Source organism: Desmodus rotundus, chromosome 10 (assembly GCF_022682495.2).
Source record: "Desmodus rotundus isolate HL8 chromosome 10, HLdesRot8A.1, whole genome shotgun sequence".
NCBI lineage: Eukaryota > Metazoa > Chordata > Mammalia > Chiroptera > Phyllostomidae > Desmodus > Desmodus rotundus.
Genome location: NC_071396.1, coordinates 82,139,062 through 82,146,500, shown reverse-complemented (window position 1 = coordinate 82,146,500; position 7,439 = coordinate 82,139,062).

Genomic DNA, 7,439 nt, shown 5'->3' with positions numbered 1-7,439 from the left:
ATAGACAAAGAGACTTGAAACTCAGACGTTCAAACTACGTTGTTAGAGGAAGTGACAAGGACGTAGTTAAAGAGGATGGATTAGTGCAGCACATGAGCAGGCCCGAGTTGAGGTATGAGGGGTAATTATAGAACTAATGAGCTAGTTAATCATTCTGAGAACAAACCACTGCTTCCATTTACTTCATCTAGTAGGAGGCTTGAGTAGATAGATGACTCCTAAAGTTCCCACAGGATCTAGGTATTTATGACTCTGCAATTTAATATAATTTATGATTTGGGAACCTGATTCATTTGAAAGTTTGAGAAGCATATTATGACTTTTAGGCCATTGTAATAATGCTTTAGTCACCTAAGAGGAAAGAGTTAATATCCAAAATTCCCAGCATATTACTGTGGACTTCTGTATCAATAAATAGATGAGGATAGTAAAATGTCAAAAACAAAGTAATATACACCAAACGTTCTCTAATGAATTATGATTATGCCTCATGTCTAAAATGGTGTCCTCAGATCCTCAATGTGTTCACTGTCCCAGGCAAATGAAAATTTTGAATAAAAATAACATCAATAATGAAAGAATTGACTGATAGATTAGACTAAGTTATCTTGCCTTTTATTACGTCATGAAGAGCTGGACGTTTGGGGTGTTAGACAATTTATTAACTGCAGTCAGCTGGGATATAGTTAAATGCCCTCTGGCTCCCTGGAGTCCGGTGTCCTATGTGTCAGTTTGGTGATCTAAAGAGGTGGTGGGTCTTCACATTACTACCTATGACACTCTCAGCATGAGATTTTGTTCCGAGGGTGGCAAAATCATTACAGTAAGTGTTAAAGGACTCTCTAAGGGAATAGTGGAATGCAATTTAGTAAATGAAAAAAACATACAAAATGTGTTTCTATACTATATACATTGTTTACATTTGTATTTTTGTAAAACACACATACATGTATTTATATAAACATACCTATATGTCACAAATATATAAAAATATCTATGTATGTACACATATTATTTATATGTACACGTTTAAAATCAAAGATTAAATGAAATCATTATTTCTTTTCTAGAGTGATCATTTTTCATTAGCTGAGACAAACATTGTCTGCATTGGTAATCCTGGTGTGTCCCAATTCTGACAATAAATTATTCTCCCTTTATTTATTTTTTGAGTAATAAATTAAATGTGGTACATCATTACCTAGACTCTTCCTGAGCCATGAAAGTCAAAAGCCCAATGTAGATCTTAAGCTTTCATATGAATGTAAAAAGATGTGCATTTTTTTCAGTGAACTCAAAGTGCATCCCATTAAAGTTTTATGTAAATAATTTTTCCAAAGGATTTCAATCAAGTTATAAAATGTCTGGTTATCTTTTTTCAAAGGTAATAGGTAATCAAGACTTGATTGATCCAGCCACAATGTTGTTAAAACGGATATATAGTGCTGAGAACAGCATAAGTAACATAGTTTAGTTCTCTGACAAAAAAACGAACAAACCTCAGAAAGTATTTCTAGATTAAAAAAAAAAACTTTGTATTAACTTTATTCAGTTTATCTTACCTATGAAATTGCATTAAGTCAGATTAGGGGTGATTGATGTAAAAAACTAGTTTATATTTCAAAGGAAATTTTGACTTTTTAACATAACTATGGAGTTTAATTTTAGAAGTTAAGCAATGGTAGCAATAGTAGGTGGAAGCAGCTATTACGGACCGTCAATTAAGGGCAGTTCTCCTTTGCAGAGAATGAAGGTTAATGTTACAATGTTGTATTCAGTGCTTTGACCAGTTAGTTTATTTTTTTCTAATGCAAATGATCTTTGAAGCAGTGACCTCTTGAGAAATGACTATTATCTTCCAGATTTTCTGTGCAGTGGTTTATCTTGAATTTTAACTCACTCTAGAGTATGATCCCATCTGATAGACAGAAAGTGTCACTAAGTGAAGGTCTGGTATGCAGCTGGAGGCTTTATGTATAGCAATTCCACTGCTGGGATTATACCCTAAGAGCCCTGAAACACCAATCCAAAAGAACCTATGCACCCCAATGTTCATGGCAGCACAAATTACAATAGCCAAGTACTGGAAGCAACCTAAGTGCCCATCAGCAAATGAGTGGATCCAAAAACTATGGTACATTTACACAATGGAATTCTATGCAGCAGAGAGAAAGAAGGAGCTTATACCCTTTGCAACAGCATGGATGGAACTGGAGAGCATTATGCTAAGTGAAATAAGCCAGGCGGTGAGGGACAAAAACCATATGATCTCACCTTTAGCTGGAACATAATCAACAAAAGAAAAAAGCAAACAAAATATAACCAGAAACATTGAAGTTAAGAACAATGTAACAATAGCCAGAGGGGAGTGGGGAGGGGACAGTGGGGAGAGGGGTCTACAGGAGCTACTATAAAGGACACAAGGACAAAATCAAGGGGGAGGGTGGAGGCAGGGGGGTTAGGTGGGTTTGGATGGGGAGAAAATGCAGACAACTGTAATTTAATAACAATAAAATTAAAAAAATAAAATTTCATTGTTATGAGACCATGATACAATTTATTTTAATTTGCTCAGACCAAAATTTGTATTTGAGCTTCCACCACTATATTTATACTCACATTATAAACAAAATAAAACACCTAAGTTTAGAAAAGCATATCTGAGACACTGGTGTGGGAAATGGCTTATTTTGTATGGCTGTGTGTATGTACATGTGTGTCATCCATGCCATATTAGTTTTATGTATTAATGTTGAGTCAGCTCACTGTGATGTTAAGTAAAGTCGGAAAGGTCCAGTTTTCCTGGAATCTACCAGAGACACCTTGGCAGGTTTTTGAATAAGGATCCTGAATGATTTGATGAGTGGGTGAGTTTCTAAAATCTGGAGTCATTTTTATTTATTTCTTTTTTCTTTTAAATATTTTATTGTTAATGTATTACGGTTCTCTCATTTTCACCTTTTCCCCCCCTCCACCCAGCCTGCTCCCCACTTCCATTATCAGCCTCTTCACTGTTGTCCATGTCCATGGGTCCCTCATACACGTTCTTTGACTAATCCCTCCACCTCCTTTCAGCCAGCCCCTACCTCCTCTATCCCCTCTTACAGATGTCAGTCAGTCCGTTCTACGATTCCATGCCTCTGGTTTTATTTTGCTCGTTAGTTGATTTTGTTCATTAGATTCCTCTTACAGTGAAATCACATGGTATTTTAGTGTTTGTCTTTCAAAGCCTGAGTTATTTCACGTAGCATAATAGTCTCCAGTTCCACCCATGCTGTCACAAAAGGTAGGAGCTCCTTCTTTCTTTCTGATGCATAGTATTCCATTGTGTACATGTACCAATTTTTTTTTATCCACTCATCTACTGATGGACACATAGACTGTTTCTAAATCTTGCTTATTGTAAATAGCGCTGCTATGAACATGTTCTTTCAAATTGGTATTGCAGGATTCTTTGGTTATATTCCCAAAAGTGGAATTGCAGTCATTTTTAGATGGATTATTAATGTTAATCTGCAAGATTAGAAAATTTTAAGTTTTTTTGCTTTTGATTCTCTGCTACATTTATAGATAGGGAATGTAAGTTTTATAAAATGTGACAGTGAAGACCATTAGGGCAAGAAAGGATATATTTATCTTCTAAGTTTTGGAATCATTTGTGTCAAAAGTAATTGCATCATAACAAAGGATTTAAAAGCTTTCTAGTTTATTCTATTGGGGAAGAAGTCTTGAAAATCGTCAAAGACACAAATTGATTATATTTATGTTTTATGAGATTGTTAGTAAGTTAGAGTCAACCAAAGCAACAGAATATTTTCTGGAAAAAAACTGGGAGGAAATTACATGGTCTTGTAAGGTAAGGATGAAGGTAGATCTCATGCCACAGATGAATCTGTGTTCCTACTTTGATGTAGTCTCCGGGGTAAATTGGATGAAGAGGCAAGTGAATTTGTAATTTTAGTGTAATAAGTAATAGAGAAGGTTTATAGACCTATATTAGTAATATCACTAATATTTTAATACAAAAACCTACCTTTATGTAAAACAAAGAAGTGTAGGCTTTGGGGTAAACAACAACAAAAATACATGTATATATAACTTCTTATACTGGGTATGTGGCCTAGCTGTAGGCCTTGGGTACATGATAAAATTTGCTAAAAATAATTATACATAATAAATATAAAATTGGAATTAAAGTAAGGCCATAATAAGATGTTTTCTCATTCATGAAGGGATCAAAATAAACATTGATATAAGTTTTGCTTTATCCTCCTTGTTCAGCTTTCCACACTGCTCTGCATTTGCTTTTCATGGGCTCAACTCCACACCTTTGTCCGTGGACTCCTTATCTCCTGTACCTCTCCCTCCCCTTCTTCGCCAAACTTCTGTCATCCTTCAAGATGCAGCTCAGGAATTATCTCTCTTAATAAAATTTCCTGACACCCTTCTGCTCTTATAGCAACCTACACTTTGTTATGGTGGGAGACTATTAAGTGTTTTAATTGTTTACTCACCTCTAACGCTCTCTACTAGACTGGGGATTCACCGAAGACTGTCTTTCAGATTTATTTATATCTCAGCACCTAGCATAGTACCTTACACTTAGTAAGTGCTTAATCAATATTCATTCACTTCTTGAACAAATCTTTATTGCACACCATTTAGTTGTGCTAGGCACTACACAAGTGTTGAGGGTACAAAATAATACCATCTGGACAATACAGATGCAACACCCCCTCCTAGAACTGATGGATTAGTGGGAGAGACAGAAACACATTAGACAATAATCTGATACACATATCTTTGTAAACTGTTCTGAGTGTCCCAAGTTTGGTCAGTTAGAGGAACTGCAGGAAGGCTGATGCGAGGCAGGAAGGAACATGGTAGGGCCTAACTGAGGTTCTGGAAATTATTGTGAGTACAATGGTCGGGCATCGTAGGTTTTATGAAAATGAGTGGCACATCCATTTTTGTGTTTTAAAAGCATTCCTCTGGCTTCTGTGTGGATAATGGCTTGAAGGGAGCAGCAGTGAAGGCACAGAGATGAGTTAGGAGACCATTGCAATCGTGCTGGTGGGCGCTAATGGTGGCTTCAACTAGAGACGTGGTGTGGAAGTTGAAATGAGATGGACAAATTTAACATGTACTGCTAATCAGTATGAAAAGATATTTTTAAAATTCATGCTGATACTGAGTTATCAGGCTAGGGCAGAAAGTATACATAAGGTCTGATTAAATTTCAACTCTTCTTCATGTTTGTTATTTGATTGTTTGCTCTACTTAAAAAAGGAACCTCATTATCAATGTTGAATATTTTAATACAACAGACAGAACATAGCAGAAATATTTTAATTTCCATAAGTAGCATATGTACCTATTACATATTTTCATTGGCTAAGGGATTAAAATGGAACAAAATGTAAAAATACAAGGCAAATAGAATGACAAAAAAAGACTATTCAATTCTTTGGGATGATAATAGTCATAAATACTTAGTGTGTGCTCACTATGTATGTGCTGGGCCCCAATCGGTTAGGATCCATTTTTATTTCCATTTTTCAGATGAGAAGAGTGAGGTTTGCTGCTAGTGCCTCCTAATAAAGACAGCAATGGTTTTTACAGTGGAACTCCAAGAAACTTTTCATAATTTGGATCTCTAGGAAATATTTTTACATCCACATTGTGAGAAGAGAAGATCTTCAGTAAGTGCCAGTGCATTTACACTGAGAAATATCATATTTATTATTTGATTAAAATGCATTCTGGGTTAATTTTGGTGTAACTAAGGCCAATATGAATTTTAAAAAATTATGATAAGTTTTTCATCAAATATCATTTTAGGAAAACACCATCATTAAATAAAAGCAATTTTCTGCCCTAATGTGCACACAGAGACCATAAACATTTTACCTAAATCTGAGTACAAAATCTATCCACAAATCTCTTAAATAAAACATTCACATAAAACTCTGTAACACTCTTTTTTTTTCCTGCTTTGTGAATCACAAATGGGATTGTTTCTGATCCATTGGAACAACAGCCACTGTACTAATTTAACCTGAACTTTTGGCAAATAACAGTAAGGTGCATCTCTGAATACCAGCTAATTTCTCCCTGTTTACCATCTTGTGCACGGCAGGACATCTGCTGTATGAACAATGCACTCTAATATTGAGCCATGTCTCACTGACCCGGGGAAGCAATTTTGTTAATGAGGGATGGAACCGCTGAACCATGGAAAGCTTTTTCTGATAAGTCATACAATGAGTTTTACAAGAAGGCCATTCCTCATGCCCCTTTTTGCACAAATATTGAAAGCTACAGCACTCTCAGCCCAAACCGATCCAGAACAGGATTCTAAATAGCGACTGATGGGGCTGTGAAACTGGGACATGATCAAAACGTGGCCAGCTGTCGGCTTGCTGTCCCATATTGTTAAAACCAAATGAATTAAATAAACAGGACAAGAAAGTACCATTCTAGTCCCTGATATCCTGATTTTGTGGAGCTCACTCAAAATAGTTTATTTCACATTATATTGACATGTGGGAGAGTAGATTCACAATTGTGGAGGTTTATTGTCAGCTTCATAAAAATTAATCTTTTCAGAATTCTACAATTCAGCCCTGTAGCTTTGCATAAGGCAATGTGTGTTTCATACTTCTCTTAGAGTATCATAAAATGTTGCTCAACTGAATAAATATTTATTGAAAATAAGCATGTCCATATTCTTACAAAATAATCATTACACCATTACTTGTACAAGGACTAGTATTTGATTCTTAGAAAACTTAGCGAACTAGCCCATTGCTAAAATTTAGACTTTGCATAGGAACTAGACTTTAACTTGTAAATATGTACTATTCTTTTGTGATTTCCAAACAGCCAAGATATTATTGAAAATTTTGTTTTAATAATTTAAGACTTATTATCATATGCACTGTACAGTTAAAGTTATTTAGAGTGAATGAATGATCATTTGGCCCAATCTAGCCCTTGGAGCATTTAGGAAATATTAAAATTTCAAAATTGATAATCAAAGTAAATGTAATTTCATATATCAATATCAGACAATTTATTTTGTCTCATTGCAAAGATGTTTCTAATCTGTTATAAGATTATTTACAAGACCAATCCAAATATTTTAGGTCAAATATAAATAATAGCAATTGAGAATCACAAAGAACTAGTAGATTCATATCATTTTTCTCACTTAAACTGTTTTGTGAAGTAGATATTATTTTATATTTTTCCTATTTTTAAAGGAGAGAGGAAACAGGTATTCAGATAGCTCTAACCTCCTCAGAAATCCTCAAACGCTGATTAAATAAAGTCGAAAATCATTATTAAGGACAAAATTTATATATGGTCAAGCTTCTGTAGACGTTTCTGGCTTTATTTCTGCCATCTTTTCTCTGAAACTCCATTCTCCATAATAA